This window comes from Schistocerca gregaria, chromosome 7 (genome assembly GCF_023897955.1).
Source record: "Schistocerca gregaria isolate iqSchGreg1 chromosome 7, iqSchGreg1.2, whole genome shotgun sequence".
NCBI lineage: Eukaryota > Metazoa > Arthropoda > Insecta > Orthoptera > Acrididae > Schistocerca > Schistocerca gregaria.
In genome coordinates this window covers 12,585,099-12,605,640 of record NC_064926.1, presented here as the reverse complement: position 1 = coordinate 12,605,640, position 20,542 = coordinate 12,585,099, and positions in this window count along the sequence as shown.

The following is a 20,542-nucleotide window of genomic DNA, read 5'->3' as shown; positions in this document are numbered from 1 at the left end:
AAGCTCCACAGATTGCAGAATGCCTCCAGATGTGCATCGGAAACTACTTCTGGTCTTCCAGGGAACGATCAAAGCGTAGAGTGTTTGAGACATTAGTCCCATGGAGGAAAATGCGCATGATGGCTCTTGTATTCAATCCCGAGGCAATTTCTGTGTTCCATCAACACTCTGAAGGTCCACAGATTACAGAATGCTTCCAGATGTGCATCGGACACTACTACTGGTCTTGCAGGGAACGATCAGAGCGTGGACAGTTTAAGACATTACTCCCATGGAGGTAAGTGCGCATGGTGATTGTTGTATTCAATCCCGATGCAATTTATGTGTTTCAACAACACTCAGATTGTCCACAGATTACAGAATGGCTCCAGATAGGCATCGGTAACTACTACTGGTCTGCCAGGGAAAGATCAAAGCGTAGACTGTTTCAGACATTACTCCCATGGAGGAAAGTGCGCATGTTGACTGTTGTATTCAATCCCGATGCAATTTCTGTGTTTCAACAACACTCTGATAGTCCACACATTACAGAATGCCCCCAGATGTTCATCGGAAACTACTACTGGTCTTCCAGGGAACGATCAAAGCGTAAACTGTTTCAGACATTACTCCAATGGAGGGAAGTGCGCATGGTGACTGTTGTATTCAATCCCGATGGAATTTCTGTGTTTCATCAACACTCTGATAGTCCACACATTACAGAATGACACAAGATGTGCATCGGAAACAACTACTGGTCTTCCAGGGGACGATCAAAGCGTAGACTGTTTGAGACGTTACTCCCATGAAGTAAAGTGCGCATGGTGACTGTTGTATTCAATCCCGATGCAATTTCTGTGTTTCATCAACACTCTGATAGTCCACAGATTAGAGAATGCCTCCAGATGTGCATCGGAAACCACTACTGGTCTTCCAGGGAACGATCAAAGCGTAAACTGTTTGAGACATTACTCCCATGGAGGAAAGTGCGCATGGTGACTGTTGTATTCAATCCCGATGCAATTTCTGTGTTTCATCAACACTCTGATAGTCCACAGATTACAGAATGCTCCCAGATGTGTTTTGGAAACTACTACTGGTCTCCCAGGGAACGATCAAAGCGTAAACTGTTTGAGACATTACATCCATGGAGGAAGATGCGCATAGTGACTGTTGTTTTTAATCCCGATGCAATTTCTGTGTTTCATCAACACTCTGATAGTCCACAGATTACAGAATGGCAACAGATGTGCATCGGAAACTACTACTTGTCTTACAGAGAACGATCAAAGCGTAGACTGTTTGAGACATTACTCCCATGGAGGAATGTGCGCATGGTGACTGTTGTATTCATTCCCGATGCAATTTCTGTGTTTCATCAACACTTTGAAGGTCCACAGATTACAGAATGCTTCCAGATGTGCATCGGAAACTACTACTGGTCTTCCAGGAAACGATCAAAGCGTAGAGTGTTTGAGACATTACTCCCATGGAGGGAAGTGCGCATGGTGACTGTTGTATACAATCCCGATGCAATCTCTGGATTTCATCAACACTCTGATAGTGTACAGAATTCAGAATGCATCCAGATGTGCATCGGAAACTACTACTGGTCTTCCAGGGAACGATCAAAGCGTAGAATGTTGGAGACATTACTCCCATGGAGGAAAGTGCGCATGGTCACTGTTGTATTAAATCCCGATGCAATTTCTGTATTTCAACAACACTCTGATAGTCCACAGATTACAGATTGCCTCCAGATGTGCATCTGAAACTACTACTGGTCTTCCAGGGAACGATCAAAGCGTAGACTGTTTGAGACATTACTCTCATGAAGGAAAATTGCGCATGGCGACTGTTGTATTCAATCCCGATGCAATATCTGTGTTTCGTCAACACTCTGATAGTCCACACATTACAGAATGCCCACAGATGTGCATCGGAAACTACTACTGGTCTTGCAGGGATCGTTCAAAGCGTTAACTGTTTGAGACATTAGTCCCATGGAGGAAAGTGCGCATGGTGACTGTTGTATTCAATCCCGATGCAATTTCTGTGTTTATTCAACACTTTGAAGGTCCACAGATTACAGAATGCCTCCAGATGTGCATCGGAAACTACGAGTGGTCTTCCAGGAATCGATCAAAGCGTAGACTGTTTGAGACATTACTCCCGAGGAGGAAAGTGCGCATGGTGACTGTTGTATTCAATCCCGATGCAATTTCTGTATTTCATCAACACTCTGATAATCCACACATTACAGAAGGCCCCCTGATGTGCCACGGAAACTACTACTGGTCTTCCAGGGAACGATCAAAGAGTAACCTGTTTGAGACATTACTCCCATGGAGGAAAGTGCGCATGGTGACTGTTGTATTCATTGACGATGCAATTTCTGTGTTTCATCAACACCCTGATAGTCCACACATTACAGAATGACACCAGATGTTAATCGGAAACAACTACTGGTCTTGCAGGGATCGTTCAAAGCGTTAACTGTTTGAGACATTAGTCCCATGGAGGAAAGTGCGCATGGTGACTGTTGTATTCAATCCCGATGCAGTTTCTGTGTTTATTCAACACTTTGAAGGTCCACAGATTACAGAATGCCTCCAGATGTGCATCGGAAACTACGAGTGGTCTTCCAGGAATCGATCAAAGCGTAGACTGCTTGAGACGTTACTCCCATGAAGGAAAGTGCGCATGGTGACTGATGTATTCAATCCCGATGCAATTTATGTGTTTCAACAACACTCAGATAGTCCACAGATTACAGAATGCCTCCAGATAGGCATCGGTAACTTCTTCTGGGCTTCCAGGGAACGATCAAAGCGTAGACTGTTTGAGACATTACTCCCATGGAGGAAAGTGCGCATGTCTACTGCTGTATTCAATCCCGATGCAATTTCTGTGTTTCATCAACATTTTGAAGGTCCACAGATTACAGAATGCCTCCAGATGTGCATCGGAAACTACTATTGGTCTTCCAGGAAACGATCAAAGCGTAGAGTGCTTTAGACATTACTCCAATGGAGCTAAGTGTGCATGGTGACTGTTGTATTCAATCCCGCGGGAATTTCTGTGTTTCATCAACACTTTGAAGGTCCACAGATTACAGAATGCCTCCAGATGTGCATCGGAAACTACTACTGGTCTTGCAGGGTACGATCAAAGCGTGGACTGTTTAAGACATTACTCCCATGGAGGGAAGTACGCATGGTGACTGTTGTATTCAATCCCGATGCAATTTCTGTGTTTCATCAACACTCTGATAGTCCACACATTACAGAATGCCTCCAGATGTGCATCGGAAACTACTACTGGTCTTCCAGGGAACGATCAAAGCGTAAACTGTTTGAGACATTACTCCTATGGAGGAAAGTGCGCATGGTGACTGTTGTATTCAATCCCGATGCAATTTCTGTGTTTCATCAACACTGATAGTCCACAGATTACAGAATGCTCCCAAATGTGTATCGGAAACTACTACTGGTCTCCCAGGGAACGATCAAAGCGTAAACTGTTTGAGACATTACTCCCATGGAGGAAGGTGCGCATAGTGACTGTTGTATTCAATCCCGATGCAATTTCTGTGTTTCATTAACACTCTTATAGTCCACAGATTACAGAATGGCACCAGATGTGCATCGGAAACTACTACTTGTCTTCGAGAGAACAATCAAAGCGTAGACTGTTTGAGACATTACTCCCATGGAGGAAAGTGCGCATGAGGACTGTTGTATTCATTCTCGATGCAATTTCTGTGTTTCATCAACACTTTGAAGGTCCACAGATTACAGAATGCCTCCAGATGTACATCGGAAACTACTACTGGTCTTCCAGGAAACGATCAAAGCGTAGAGTGTTTGAGACATTACTCACATGGAGGAAAGTGCGCATGGTGACTGTTGTATTCAATCCCGCAGCAATTTCTGTGTTTCATCAACACATTGAAGGTCCACTGATTACAGAATGCCTCCAGATGTGCTTCGGAAACTACTACTGGTCTTGCAGGGAACGATCAAAGCGTAGACTGTTTGAGACATTACTCCCATGGTGGAAAGTGCGTATGGTGCCTGTTGTGTTCAATCACGATGAGATTTTGTGTTTCATCAACCCTCTGATAGTCAAAACATTACAGAATGCCCCCAGATGTGCATCGGAAATTACTACTGGTCTTCTAGGGAACGATCAAAGCGTAAACAGTTTGAGACATTACTCCCATGGAGGAAAGTGCGCATGGTGACTGTTGTATTCAATCCCTATGCAATTTATGTGTTTCATCAACACTCTGATAGTCCACACTTTACAGAAGGCCCCAAGATGTGCGTCGGAAACTACTACTGATCTTCCAGGGAACGATCCTAGCGTAGCCTGTTTGAGACATTACTCCCATATAGGAAAGTGCGCATGGTGACTGTTGTATTCATTCCCGATGCAATTTCAGTGTTTCATCAACGTTTTGAAGGTCCACAGATTACAGAATGCCTCCAGATGTGCATAGGAAACTATTACTCGTCTTCCAGGAAACGATCAAAGCGTAGAGTACTTGAGACATTACTCCAATGGAGGATAAGTGCGCATGGTGACTGTTGTATTCAATGCCGATGCAATTTATGTGATTCAACAACACTCTGATAGTCCATAGATTACAGAATAACACCAGATGGGCATCGGAAACTACTACTGGTCTTACAGGGAACGATCCTAGCGTAGACTGTTTGAGACATTACTCCCATGGTGGAAAGTGCGCATGGTGACTGTTGTATTCAATCCCGATGCAATTTCTGTGTTTCATTAACACTCTGTCAGTCCACACATTACAGAATGCCCCCAGATGTGCATCGGAAACTAATACTGGTCTTCGAGGTAACGATCAAAGCGTAAACTGTTTGAGACATTACTCCCATGGATGAAAGTGCGCATGGTGACTGTTGTATTTAATCCCGATGCAATTTCTGTGTTTCATCAACGCTCTGATACTCCACACATTACAGAATGCCCCCCAGATGTGCATCGGAAACTACTACTGTTCTTCCAGGGAACGATCAATGTGTAAACTAATTGAGACGTAACTCCCATGGAGGAAAGTACGCATGGTGACTGTTGTGTATAATACCGATGCTATATCACTGTTTCATCAACACTCTGATAGTCCACAGATTTCAGAATGCCTCCAGATAGGCATCGGAAGCTATTACTGCTCTTCCAGGGAACGATCAAATCGTAGACTGTTTGAGACATTACTCCCATGGAGGAAAGCGCGCATGGTGACTGTTGTATTCAATCCCGATGCAATTTCTGTGTTTCATCAACACTCTGATAGTCCACACATTACAGAATGACCCCAGATGTTCATCGGAAACTACTACTGGTCTTCCAGGGAACGATCAAAGCGTAAACTGTTTGAGACATTACTCCCATGGAGGAAAGTGCGCATGGTGACTGTTATATTCAATCCCGATGCAATTTATGTGTTTCATCAACACTCTGATAGTCCACAGATTACAGAATGACCCCAGATGTGCATCGGAAACTAATACTTGTCTTCCAGGGAACGATCAAAGTGTTGACTGTTTGAGACATTACTCCCATGGAGGAAAGTGCGCATGGTGACTGTTGTATACTATCCCGATGCAATTTCTGTGTTTCAACAACACTCTGATAGTCCACAGATTTCAGAATGCCTCCAGATGTGCATCGGAAACTACTACTGGTCCTCCAGGGAACGATCAAAGCGTAGACTGTTTGAGTCATTACTCCAATGGAGGAAAGTGCGCATGGTGACTGTTGTATTCAATCCCGATGCAATTTCTGTGTTTTAACAACACTCTCATAGTCCACAGATTACAGAATGCCTCCAGATGTGCATCGGAAACTACTACTGGTGTTCCAGGGAACGATCAAAGCGTAGACTGTTTGAGACATTACTCCCATGAAGGAAAATTGCGCATGGTGACTGTTGTATTCAATCCCGATACAATTTCTGTGTTTCATCAACACTCTGATAGTTCACACATTACAGAAGGCCCCCAGATGTGCATCGGAAACTACTACTGGTCTTCCAGGGAACGATCAAAGCGTAAACTGTTTGAGGCATTACTGCTATGGAGGAAAATGCGCATGGTGACTGTTGTATTCAATCCCGATGCAATTTCTGTGTTTCATCAACACTTAGAAGGACCACAGATTGCAGAATGCTTCCAAGTGTGCATCGGAAACTACTACTGGTCTTCCAGGAATCGATTAAAGCGTTGACTCTTTGAGACATTACTCCCATGGAGGAAAGTGCGCATGGTGACTGTTGTATTCAATCCCAATGCAATTTCTGTGTTTCATCAACACTCTGATGGTCCACACATTACAGAGGGCCCCAAGATGTACATCGGAAACTACAACTGGTCTTGCAGGGAACGATTTAAGCGTAGACTGTTTGAGACATTATTCCCATGGATGAAAGTGCGCATGGTGAGTGTTGTATTTAATTCCGATGCAATTTCTGTGTTTCATCAACACTCTGATATTCCACACATTACAGAATGCCCCCCGATGTGCATCGGAAACTACTACTGGTCTTCCAGGTAACGATCAAAGCGTAAACTGTTTGAGACATTACTCCCACGGAGGAAAGTGCGCATGGTGACTGTTGTATACAATCCCGATGCAATTTCTGTGTTTCATCAACACTCTGATAGTCCACAGATATCAGAATGCCTAAAGATAGGCACCGGAAACTATTACTGGTATTCCAGGGAACGATCAAATCGTAGACTGTTTGAGACATTACTCCCATGGAGGAAAGTGCGCATGGTGACTTTTGTATTCAATCCCGATGCAATTTCTGTGTTTCATCAACACGCTGATAGTGCACACATTACAGAATGCCCCCAGATGTTCATCGGAAACAACTACTGGTCTTCCAGGGAACAATCAAAGCGTAAACTGTTTGAGACATTACTCTCATGGAGGAAATTGCGCATGATGACTGTTGTATTCAATCCCGATGCACTTTCTATGTTTCATCAACACTCTGATAGTCCACAGATTACAGAATGGCACCAGATGTGCATCCAAACTACTACTTGTCTTCCAGGGAATGATCAAAGCGTTGACAGTTTGAGACATTACTCCCATGGAGGAAAGTGCACATGGTGACTGTTGTACTCATTCACGATGCAATTTCTATGTTTCATCAACACTTTGAAGGTCCACAGATAACAGAATGCCTCCAGATGCGCATGGGAAACTACTACTGGTCTTCCATGAAACGATTAAAGCGTAGAGTGTTTGAGACATTACTCCCATGGAGGAAAGTGCGCATGGTGACTGTTGTATTCAATCCCGCGGCAATTTCTGTGTTTCATCAACACTTTGTACGTCAACAGATTACAGAATGACTCCAGATGTGCATCGGAAACAACTACTGGTCTTGCAGGGAACGATCAAAGCGTAGACCGTTTGAGACATTACTCCCATGTAGGAAAGTGGCCATGTTGACTGTTGTATTCAATCCCGATGCAATTTCTGTGTTTCAACAACACTCTCATAGTCCACAGATTACAGAATGCCTCCAGATGTACATCGGAGACTACTACTGGTCCTCCAGGGAACGATCAAAGCGTAACCTGTTTGAGACATTACTCCCATGGAGGAAAGTGCGCATGGTAACCTTTGTATTTAATCCCGATGCAATTTCTGTGTTTCATAAACGCTCTGATATTCCACATATTACAGAATGCCCCAGATGTGCACCGGAAACTACTACTGTGCTCCAGGGAACGATCAAAGCGTAGACTGTTTGAGACATAACTCCAATGGAGGAAAGTGCGCATGGTGACTGTTGTATTCAATCCTGATGTAATTTCTGTGTTTCAACAACAATCTCATAGTCCACAGATTACAGAATGCCTCCTGATGTGCATCGGAAACTACTAATGGTGTTCCAGGGAACGATCAAAGCGTAGACTGTTTGAGACATTACTCCCTTGGAGGAAAGTGCGCATGGTGACTTTTGTATTCAATCCCGATGCAATTTCTGTGTTTCATCAACACGCTGATAGTCCACATTTTACAGAATGCCCCCAGATGTTTATCGGAAACAACTACTTGTCTTACAGGAACGATCAAATCGTTGACAGTTTGAGACATTACTCCCATGGAGGAAAGTGCGCATGGTGACTGTTGTATTCATTCACGATGCAATTTCTGTGTTTCATCAACACTTTGAAGGTCCACAGATAGCAGAATGCCTAGAGATGCGCATGGGAAACTACTACTGGTCTTCCATGAAACGATCAAAGCGTAGAGTGTTTGAGACATTACTCCCATGGAGGAAAGTGCGCATGGTGACTGTTGTATTCAATCCCGCGGCAATTTCTGTGTTTCATCAACACTTTCAACGTCCACAGATTACAGAATGACTCCAGATGTGCATCGGTAACTACTACTGGTCTTGCAGGGAACGATCAAAGCGTAAACTGTTTGAGACATTACTCCCATGAAGGAAAGTGCGCATGGTGACTGTTGTATACCATCCCGATGCAATTTCTGTGTTTCATCAACACTCTGATATTCCACAGATTTCAGAATGCCTCCAGATGTGCATCGGAAACTACTACTGGTCCTCCAGGGAACGATCAAAGCTTAGACTCTTTGAGACATTACTCCAAGGGAGGAAAGTGCGCATGGTGACTGTTGTATTCAATCCCGATGCAATTTCTGTGTTTCAACAACACTCTCATAGTCCACAGATTACAGAATGCCTCCAGATGTGCATCGGAAACTACTACTGGTGTTCCAGGGAACGATCAAAGCGTAGACTGTTTGAGACATTACTCCCATGGAGGAAAATTGCGCATGGTGACTGTTGTATTCAATCCCGATACAATTTCTGTGTTTCGTCAACACTCTGATAGTTCACACATTACAGAAGGCCCCCAGATGTGCATCGGAAACTACTACTGGTCTTATAGGGAACGATCAAAGTGTAAACTGTTTGAGACATTACTGCCATGGAGGAAAATGCGCATGGTGACTGTTGTATTCAATCCTGATGCAATTTCTGTGTTTCATCAACACTTTGAAGGTCCACAGATTGCAGAATGCCTCCAGATGTGCATCGGAAACTACTACTGGTCTTCCAGGAATCGATTAAAGCGTAGACTGTTTGAGACATTACTCCCATGGAGGATAGTGCGCATGGTGACTGTTGTATTCAATCCCGATGCGATTTATGTGTTTCAACAACACTCTGATAGTCCACATCATTACTGAATGCCCCCAGATGTTCATCGGAAACTACTACTGGTCTTGCAGGGAACGATTTAAGCGTAGACTGTTTGAGACATTAATCCCATGGATGAATGTGCGCATGGTGACTGTTGTATTTAATCCCGATGCAATTTCTGTGTTTCATTAACGCTCTGATATTCCACACATTACAGAATGCCTCCAGATATGCATCGGAAACTACTACTGGTCTTCCAGGGAACAATCAAAGCGTAAACTATTTGAGACACTACTCCCATGGAGGAAAGTGAGCATGGTGACTGTTGTATTCAATCCCGATGCAATTTCTGTGTTTCAACAACACTCTCATAGTCCACAGATTACAGAATGCCTCCAGATGTACATCGGAGACTACTACTGGTCCTCCAGGGAACGATCAAAGCGTAACCTGTTTGAGACATTACTCCCATGGAGGAAAGTGCGCATGGTAACCTATGTATTTAATCCCGATGCAATTTCTGTGTTTCATAAACGCTCTGATATTCCACATATTACAGAATGCCCCAGATGTGCACCGGAAACTACTACTGGGCTCCAGGGAACGATCAAAGCGTAGACTGTTTGAGACATTACTCCAAGGGAGGAAAGTGCGCATGGTGACTGTTGTATTCAATCCCGATGCAATTTCTGTGTTTCAACAACACTCTCATAGTCCACAGATTACAGAATGCCTCCAGATGTGCATCGGAAACTACTACTGGTGTTCCAGGGAACGATCAAAGCGTAGACTGTTTGAGACATTACTCCCATGGAGGAAAATTGCGCATGGTGACTGTTGTATTCAATCCCGATACAATTTCTGTGTTTCGTCAACACTCTGATAGTTCACACATTACAGAAGGCCCCCAGATGTGCATCGGAAACTACTACTGGTCTTCCAGGGAACGATCAAAGTGTAAACTGTTTGAGACATTACTGCCATGGAGGAAAATGCGCATGGTAACTGTTGTATTCAATCCCGATGCAATTTCTGTGTTTCATCAACACTTTGAAGGTCCACAGATTGCAGAATGCCTCCAGATGTGCATCGGAAACTACTACTGGTCTTCCAGGAATCGATTAAAGCGTAGACTGTTTGAGACATTACTCCCATGGAGGATAGTGCGCATGGTGACTGTTGTATTCAATCCCGATGCGATTTATGTGTTTCAACAACACTCTGATAGTCCACATCATTACTGAATGCCCCCAGATGTTCATCGGAAACTACTACTGGTCTTGCAGGGAACGATTTAAGAGTAGACTGTTTGAGACATTACTCCCATGGATGAATGTGCGCATGGTGACTGTTGTATTTAATCCCGATGCAATTTCTGTGTTTCATTAACGCTCTGATATTCCACACATTACAGAATGCCTCCAGATATGCATCGGAAACTACTACTGGTCTTCCAGGGAACGATCAAAGCGTAAACTGTTTGAGACATTACTCCCATGGAGGAAAGTGCGCATGGTGACTGTTGTATTCAATCCTGATGTAATTTCTGTGTTTCAACAACAATCTCATAGTCCACAGATTACAGAATGCCTCCTGATGTGCATCGGAAACTACTACTGGTGTTCCAGGGAACGATCAAAGCGTAGACTGTTTGAGACATTACTCCCATGGAGGAAAGTGCGCATGGTGACTTTTGTATTCAATCCCGATGCAATTTCTGTGTTTCATCAACACGCTGATAGTCCACATTTTACAGAATGCCCCCAGATGTTTATCGGAAACAACTACTTGTCTTACAGGAACGATCAAAACGTTGACAGTTTGAGACATTACTCCCATGGAGGAAAGTGCGCATGGTGACTGTTGTATTCATTCACGATGCAATTTCTGTGTTTCATCAACACTTTGAAGGTCCACAGATAACAGAATGCCTCCAGATGCGCATGGGAAACTACTACTGGTCTTCCATGAAACGATCAAAGCGTAGAGTGTTTGAGACATTACTCCCATGGAGGAAAGTGCGCATGGTGACTGTTGTATTCAATCCCGCGGCAATTTCTGTGTTTCATCAACACTTTCAACGTCCACAGATTACAGAATGACTCCAGACGTGCATCGGTAACTACTACTGGTCTTGCAGGGAACGATCAAAGCGTAAACTGTTTGAGACATTACTCCCATGAAGGAAAGTGCGCATGATGACTGTTGTATACCATCCCGATGCAATTTCTGTGTTTCATCAACACTCTGATATTCCACAGATTTCAGAATGCCTCCAGATGTGCATCGGAAACTACTACTGGTCCTCCAGGGAACGATCAAAGCTTAGACTCTTTGAGACATTACTCCAAGGGAGGAAAGTGCGCATGGTGACTGTTGTATTCAATCCCGATGCAATTTCTGTGTTTCAACAACACTCTCATAGTCCACAGATTACAGAATGCCTCCAGATGTGCATCGGAAACTACTACTGGTGTTCCAGGGAACGATCAAAGCGTAGACTGTTTGAGACATTACTCCCATGGAGGAAAATTGCGCATGGTGACTGTTGTATTCAATCCCGATACAATTTCTGTGTTTCGTCAACACTCTGATAGTTCACACATTACAGAAGGCCCCCAGATGTGCATCGGAAACTACTACTGGTCTTCCAGGGAACGATCAAAGTGTAAACTGTTTGGACATTACTGCCATGGAGGAAAATGCGCATGGTGACTGTTGTATTCAATCCCGATGCAATTTCTGTGTTTCATCAACACTTTGAAGGTCCACAGATTGCAGAATGCCTCCAGATGTGCATCGGAAACTACTACTGGTCTTCCAGGAATCGATTAAAGCGTAGACTGTTTGAGACATTACCCCCATGGAGGATAGTGCGCATGGTGACTGTTGTATTCAATCCCGATGCGATTTATGTGTTTCAACAACACTCTGATAGTCCACATCATTACTGAATGCCCCCAGATGTTCATCGGAAACTACTACTGGTCTTGCAGGGAACGATTTAAGCGTAGACTGTTTGAGACATTACTCCCATGGATGAATGTGCGCATGGTGACTGTTGTATTTAATCCCGATGCTATATCCGTGTTTCATTAACGCTCTGATATTCCACACATTACAGAATGCCTCCAGATATGCATGGGAAACTACTACTGGTCTTCCAGGGAACGATCAAAGCGTAAACTGTTTGAGACATTACTCCCATGGAGGAAAGTGCGCATGGTGGCTGTTGTAGATAATCCCAATGCAATTTCTGTGTTTCATCAACACTCTGATAGTCCACAGATTTCAGAATGCCTCCAGATAGGCATTGGAAACTATTACTGGTCTTCCAGGGAACGATCAAATCGTAGACTGTTTCAGACATTACTCCTGTGGAGGAAAGTGCGCACGGTGACTGTTGTATTCAATCCCGATGCAATTTCTGTGTTTCATCAACGCTTTGAAGGTCCACAGATAACAGAATGCCTCCAGATGCTCATGGGAAACTACTACTGGTCTTCCATGAAACGAACAAAGCGTATAGTGTTTGAGGCATTACTCCCATGTAGGAAAGTGCGCATGGTGACTGTTGTATTCAATCCCGCGGCAATTTCTGTGTTTCATCAACACTTTGAAGGTCTACAGGTAACAGAATGATTCCAGATGTGCATCGGAAACTACTGCTGGTCTTGCAGGGAACGATCAAAGCGTAGACCGTTTGAGACATTACTCCCATGGAGGAAAGTGCGCATGGTGCCTGTTGTGATCAATCCCCATGAAATGTCTGTGTTTCATCAACACTCTGATAGTCCACACATTACAGAATGCCCCAGATGTGTATGGGAAACTACTACTGGTCTTCCAGGGAACGATCAAAGCGTAACCTGTTTGAGACATTACTCCCATGGAGGAAAGTGTGCATGGTGACTTTTGTATTTAATCCCGATGCAATTTTTGTGTTTCATCAACGCTCTGATATTCCACATAATACAAAATGCCCCAGATGTGCATCGGAAACTACTACTGGTCTTATAGGGAACGATCAAAGCGTAAACTGTTTGAGACATTACTCCCATGAATTAAAGTGGCCATGGTGACTGTTGTATTCAATCCCCATGAAATTTCTGTGTTTCATCAACACTCTGATAGTCCACACATTACAGAATGCCCCCAGATGTGCATCGGAAACTACTACTGGTCTTCCAGGGAACGATCAAAGCGTAAAGTGTATGAGACCTTACTCCCATGAAGGAAAGTGCGCATGGTGACTGTTGTATACCATCCCGATGCAATTTCTGTGTTTCATCAACACTCTGATAGTCCACAGATTTCGGAATGCCTCCAGATGTGCATCGGAAACTACTACTGGTCCTCCAGGGAACGATCAAAGCGTAGACTGTTTGAGACATCACTCCAATGGAGGAAAGTGCGCATGGTGACTGTTGTATTCAATCCCGATGCAATTTCTAGGTTTCAACAACACTCTCATAGTCCGCAGATTACAGAATGCCTCCAGATGTGCATCGGAAACTACTACTGGTATTCCAGGGAACGATCAAACCGTAGACTGTTTGAGACATTACTCCCATGGAGGAAAATTGCGCATGGTGACTGTTGTATTCAATTCCGATACAATTTCTGTGTTCCATCAACACTCTGATAGTTCACACATTACAGAAGGCCCCCAGATGTGCATCGGAAACTACTGCTGGTCTTCCAGGGAACGATCAAAGCGTAAACTGTTTGAGACATTACTGCCATGGAGGAAAATGCGCATGGTGACTGTTGTATTCAATCCCGATGCAATTGCTGTGTTTCATCAACACTTTGAAGCTCCACAGATTGCAGAATGCCTTCAGATGTGCATCGGAAACTACTACTGGTCTTCCAGGGAATGATCAAAGCGTAAACTGTTTGAGACATTACTCCCATGGAGGAAATTGCGCATGGTGACTGTTGTATACAATCGCGATGCAATTTCTGTCTTTCATCAACACTCTGATAGTCCACAGATTTCAGAATGCCAAAAGGTAGGCATCGGAAACTATTACTGGTCTTCCAGGGAACGATCAAATCGTAGACTCTTTGAGACATTACTCCCATGGAGGAAAGTGCGCATGGTGACTGTTGTATTCAATCCCGATGCAATTTCTGTGTTTCATCAACACTCTGATAGTCCACACATTACAGAATGCCCCCAGATGTTCATCGGAAACTACTCCTGGTCTTTCAGGGAACGATCAAAGCGTAAACTGTTTGAGACATTACTCCCATGGAGGAAAGTGCGCATGGTGACTGTTGTATTCAATCCCGATGCAATTTCTGTGTTTCATCAATACTCTGATAGTCCACAGATTACAGAATGACACCAGATGTGCAAAGGAAACTACTACTTGTCTTCCAGGGAACGATCAAAGCGTTGACCGTTTGAGACATTACTCCCATGGAGGAAAGTGCGCATGGTGACTGTTGTATTCATCCCCGATACAATTTCTGTGTTTCATCAACACTTTGAAGGTCCACAGAAAACAGAATGCCTCCAGATGCTCATGGGAAACTACTACTTGTCTTCCATGAAACGATCAAAGCGTAGAGTGTTTGAGACATTACTACCATGGAGGAAAGTGCGCATGTTGACTGTTGTATTCAATCCCGATGCAATTTCTGTGTTTCAACAACACTCTGATAGTCCACACATTACTGAATGCCCCCAGATGTTCATCGGAAACTACTACTGGTCTTCCAGGGAACGATCAAAACATAAACAGTATGATACATTACTCCCATGGAGGAAAGTGCTCATGGTGACTGTTGTATTCAATCCCGATGCAATTTCTGAGTTTCGTCAACACTCTGATAGTCCACACATTACAGAAGGCCCCAAGATGTACATCGGTAACTACTACTGGTCTCGCAGGGAACGATTTAAGCGTAGACTGTTTGAGACATACTCCCATGGAGGAAAGTGCGCATGGTGTCTGTTGTATACAATCCCGATGCAATTTCTGTGTTTCATCAACACTCTGGTAGTCCACAGATTTCAGAATGCCTCCAGATAGGCATCGGAAACTATTACTGGTCTTCCAGGGAACGATCAAATCGTAGACTGTTTGAGTCATTACTCCCATGGAGGAAAGTGCGCACGGTGACTGTTGTATTCAATCCCGATGCAATTTCTGTGTTTCATCAACACTCTGATAGTCCACAAATTACAGAATGCCCCCAGACGTTCATCGGAAACTACTACTGGTCTTCCAGGGAACGATCAAAGCGTAAACTGTTTGAGACATTACTCCCATGGAGGAAAGTGCGCAAGTTGACTGTTGTTTTCAATCCCGATGCAATTTCTGTGTTTCATCAACACTCTGATAGTCCACAGATTAGAGAATGACACCAGATGTGCATCGGAAACTACTACTTGTCTTCCGGGGAAAGATCAAAGCGTTGACAGTTTGAGACATTACTCCCATGGAGGGAAGTGCGCATGGTGACTGTTGTATTCATTCCCGATGCAATTTCTGTGTTTCATCAACACTTTGAAGGTCGACAGATAACAGAATGCCTCCAGATGCTCATGGGAAACTACTACTGGTCTTCCATGAAACGATCAAAGCGTAGAGTGTTTGAGACATTACTCCCATGGAGGAAAGTGCACATGGTGACTGTAGTATCCAATCCCGCGGCAATTTCTGTGTTTCATCAACACTTTGAAGGTCCCCAGATTACAGAATGACTCCAGATGTGCATCGGAAACTACTACTGGTCTTCCAGGGAACGATCAAAGTGTAACCTGTTTGAGACATTACTCCCATGGAGGAAAGTGCGCATGGTGACTTTTGTATTTAATCCCGATGCAATTTCTGTGTTTCATCAACGCTCTGATATTCCACATATTACAAAATGCCCCAGATGTGCATCGGAAACTACTACTGGTCTTCCAGGGAACGATCAAAGCGTAGACTGTTTGAGACATTACTCCCATTGATGAAAGTGCGCATGGTGACTGTTGTATTCAATTCCGATACAATTTCATAGTTTCAAAAACACTCTGATAGTAAACAGATTTCAGAATGCCTCCAGATGTGCATCGGAAGCCACTACTGGTCTAAAAGGGAACGATCAAAGCGTAGACTGATTGAGACATTTCTCCCATGGAGGGAAGTGAGCATGGTGACTGTTGTATTCAATCCCGAAACAATTTCTGTGTTTCATCAACACTCTGATAATTCACACATTACAGAAGGCCCCCAGATGTGCATCGGAAACTACTACTGGTCTTCCAGGGAACGATCAAAGCGTCAACTGTTTGAGACATTACTGCCATGGAGGAAAATGCGCATGGTGACTGTTGTACTCATTCCCGATACAATTTCTGTGTTTCATCAATACTTTGAAGGTGCACAGATTGCAGAATGCCTCCAGATGTGCATCGGAAACTACTACTGGTCTTCCAGGAATCGATTAAAGCGTAGACTGTTTGAGAAATTACTTCCATGGAGGAAAGTGCGCATGGTGACTGTTGTATTCAATCCGGATGCAATTTATGTGTTTCAACAACACTCTGATAGTCCACACATTACTGAAAGCCCCCAGATGTTCTTTGGAAACTACTACTGGTCTTCCAGGGAACGATCAAAGCATAAACTGTATGATACATTACTCCCATGGAGGAAAGTGCGCATGGTGACTGTTGAATTCAATCCCGATGCAATTTCTGTGTTTCATCAACATTCTGATAGTCCACACATTACAGAAGGCCCCAAGATGTACATCGGAAACTACTACTGGCCTTGCAGGGAACGATTTAAGCGTAGACTGTTTGAGACATTACTCCCATGGATGAAAGTGCGCATGGTGACTGTTGTATTCCATCAAGATGCAATTTCTGTGTTTCATCAACATTCTGATAGTCCACAGATTACAGAATGACACCAGATGTGCATCGGAAACTACTACTGGTTTTCCAGGGAACGATCCTAGCGTAGACTGTTTGAGACAATACTCCCATATAGGAAAGTGCACATGGTGACTGTTGTATTCATTCCCGATGCAATTTCAGTGTTTCATCAACAGTTTGAAGGTCCACAGATAACAGAATGTCTCCAGATGAGCATCGGAAAGTACTACTGGTCTTCCAGGAAACGATCAAAGCAGAGAGTGCCTTAGACATTACTCAAATAGAAGAGAGTGCGCATGGTGACTCTTGAATTCAGTCCCGCGGCAATTTCCGTGTTCCATCAACACATTGAAGGTCCACAGTTTACAGATTGCCTCCAGATGTGCATCGGAAACTACTACTGGTCTTCCAGGAAACGATCAAAGCGTAGAGTGCTCGAGACGTTACTCCAATGGAGGAAAGTGCGCATGGTGACTGTTGTATTCATCCCCGATACAATTTCAGTGTTTCATCAACACTTTGAAGGTCCACAGACAACAGAATGCCTCCAGATGCTCATGGGAAACTACTACTTGTCTTCCATGAAACGATGAAAGCGTAGAGTGTATGAGACATTACTCCCATGAAGGAAAGTGCGCATGGTGACTGTTGTATACTATCCCGATGCAATTTCTGTGTTTCATCAACACTCTGATAGTCCACAGATTTCAGAATGCCTCCAGATGTGCATCGGAAACTACTACTGGTCCTCCAGGGAACGATCAAAGCGTTGACTGTTTGAGACATAACTCCAATGGAGGAAAGTGCGCATGGTGACTGTTGTATTCAATCCCGATGCAATTTCTGTGTTTCAACAACACTCTGATAGTCCACACATTACTGAATGCCCCCAGATGTTCATCGGAAACTACTACTGGTCTTCCAGGGAACGATCAAAACATAAACTGTATGATACATTACTCCCATGGAGGAAAGTGCTCATGGTGACTGTTGTATTCAATCCCGATGCAATTTATGTGTTTCAACAACACTCTGATAGTCCACACATTACTGAATGCCCCCAGATGTTCATCGGAAACTACTACTTTTCTTCCAGGGAACGATCAAAACATAAACTGTATGATACATTACTCCCATGGAGGAAAGTGGTCATGGTGACTGTTGTATTCAATCCCGATGCAATTTCTGAGTTTCGTCAACACTCTGATAGTCCACACATTACAGATGGCCCCAAGATGTACATCGGTAACTACTACTGGTCTTGCAGGGAACGATTTAAGCGTAGACTGTTTGAGACATACTCCCATTGAGGAAAGTGCGCATGGTGACTGTTGTATACAATCCCGATGCAATTTCTGTGTTTCATCAACACTCTGGTAGTCCACAGATTTCAGAATGCCTCTAGATGTGCATCGGAAGCTACTACTGGTCTAAAAGGGAACGATCAAAGCGTAGACTGATTGAGACATTTGTCCCATGGAGGGAAGTGCGCATGGTGACTGTTGTATTCAATCCCGAAACAATTTCTGTGTTTCATCAACACTCTAATAATTCACACATTACAGAAGGCCCCCAGATGTGCATCGGAAACTACTACTGGTCTTCCAGGGAACGATCAAAGCGTCAACTGTTTTGACATTACTGCCATGGAGGAAAATGCGCATGGTGACTGTTGTACTCATTCCCGATGCAATTTCTGTGTTTCATCAACACTTTGAAGGTGCACAGATTGCAGAATGCCTCCAGATGTGCATCGGAAACTACTACTGGTCTTCCAGGAATCGATTAAAGCGTAGACTGTTTGAGAAATTACTTCCATGGAGGAAAGTGCGCATGGTGGCTGTTGTATTCAATCCGGATGCAATTTATGTGTTTCAACAACACTCTGATAGTCCACACATTACTGAAAGCCCCCAGATGTTCTTTGGAAACTACTACTGGTCTTCCAGGGAACGATCAAAGCATAAACTGTATGATACATTACTCCCATGTAGGAAAGTGCGCATGGTGACTGTTGTATTCAATCCCGATGCAATTTCTGTGTTTCATCAACATTCTGATAGTCCACACATTACAGAAGGCCCCAAGATGTACATCGGAAACTACTACTGGCCTTGCAGGGAACGATTTAAGCGTAGACTGTTTGAGACATTACTCCCATGGATGGAAGTGCGCATGGTGACTGTTGTATTCCATCAAGATGCAATTTCTGTGTTTCATCAACATTCTGATAGTCCACAGATTACAGAATGACACCAGATGTGCATCAGAAACTACTACCGGTTTTCCAGGGAACGATCCTAGCGTAGACTGTTTGAGACAATACTCCCATATAGGAAAGTGCGCATGGTGACTGTTGTATTCATTCCCGATGCAATTTCAGTGTTTCATCAACACTTTGAAGGTCCACAGATAACAGAATGTCTCCAGATGAGCATCGGAAACTACAACTGGTCTTCCAGGAAACGATCAAAGCGTAGAGTGCTTTAGACATTACTCAAATAGAAGAGAGTGCGCATGGTGACTGTTGAATTCAGTCCCGCGGCAATTTCCGTGTTCCATCAACACATTGAAGGTCCACAGATTACAGATTGCCTCCAAATGTGCATCGGAAACTACTACTGGTCTTCCAGGAAACGATCAAAGCGCAGAGTGCTCGAGACGTTACTCCAATGGAGGAAACTGCGCATGGTGACTGTTGTATTCAATCCCGATGCAATTTCTGTGTTTCATCAAGACTCTGATAGTCCACACAATACAGAATGCCCCCAGATGTGCATCGGAAACTACTACTGGCCTTCGAGGGAACGATCAAAGCGTAAACTGTTTTAGACATTACTCCAATGGAGGAAAGTGCGCATGGTGACTGTTGTATACAATCTCGATGCAATTTCTTTGTTTCATCAACACTCTGATAGTCCACAGATTTCAGAATGCCTCCAGATATGCATCGGAATCTACTACTGGTCTTCCAGGGAACGATCAAAGCGTAGACTGTTTGAGACATTACTCCCATGGAGGGAAGTGCGCATGGTGACTGTTGTATTCAATCCCGATGCAATTTCAGTGTTTCAACAACACTCTGATAGTCCACAGATTACAGAATGCCTCCTGATGTGCATCGGAAACTACTACTGGTGTTCCAGGGAACGATCAAAGCGTAGACTGTTTGAGACATTACTCCCATGGAGGAAAATTGCGCATGGTACCTGTTGTACTCAATCCAGATACAATTTCTGTGTTTCATCAACACTCTGATAGGTCACACATTACAGAAGGCCCCCAGATGTGCATCGGAAACTACTACTGGTCTTCCAGGGAACGATCAAAGCGTAAACTGTATGATACATTACTCCCATGGAGGAAAGTGCGCATGGTGACTGTTGTATTCAATCCCGATGCAATTTCTGTGTTTCATCAACACTCTGATAGTCAACACATTACAGAAGGCCCCA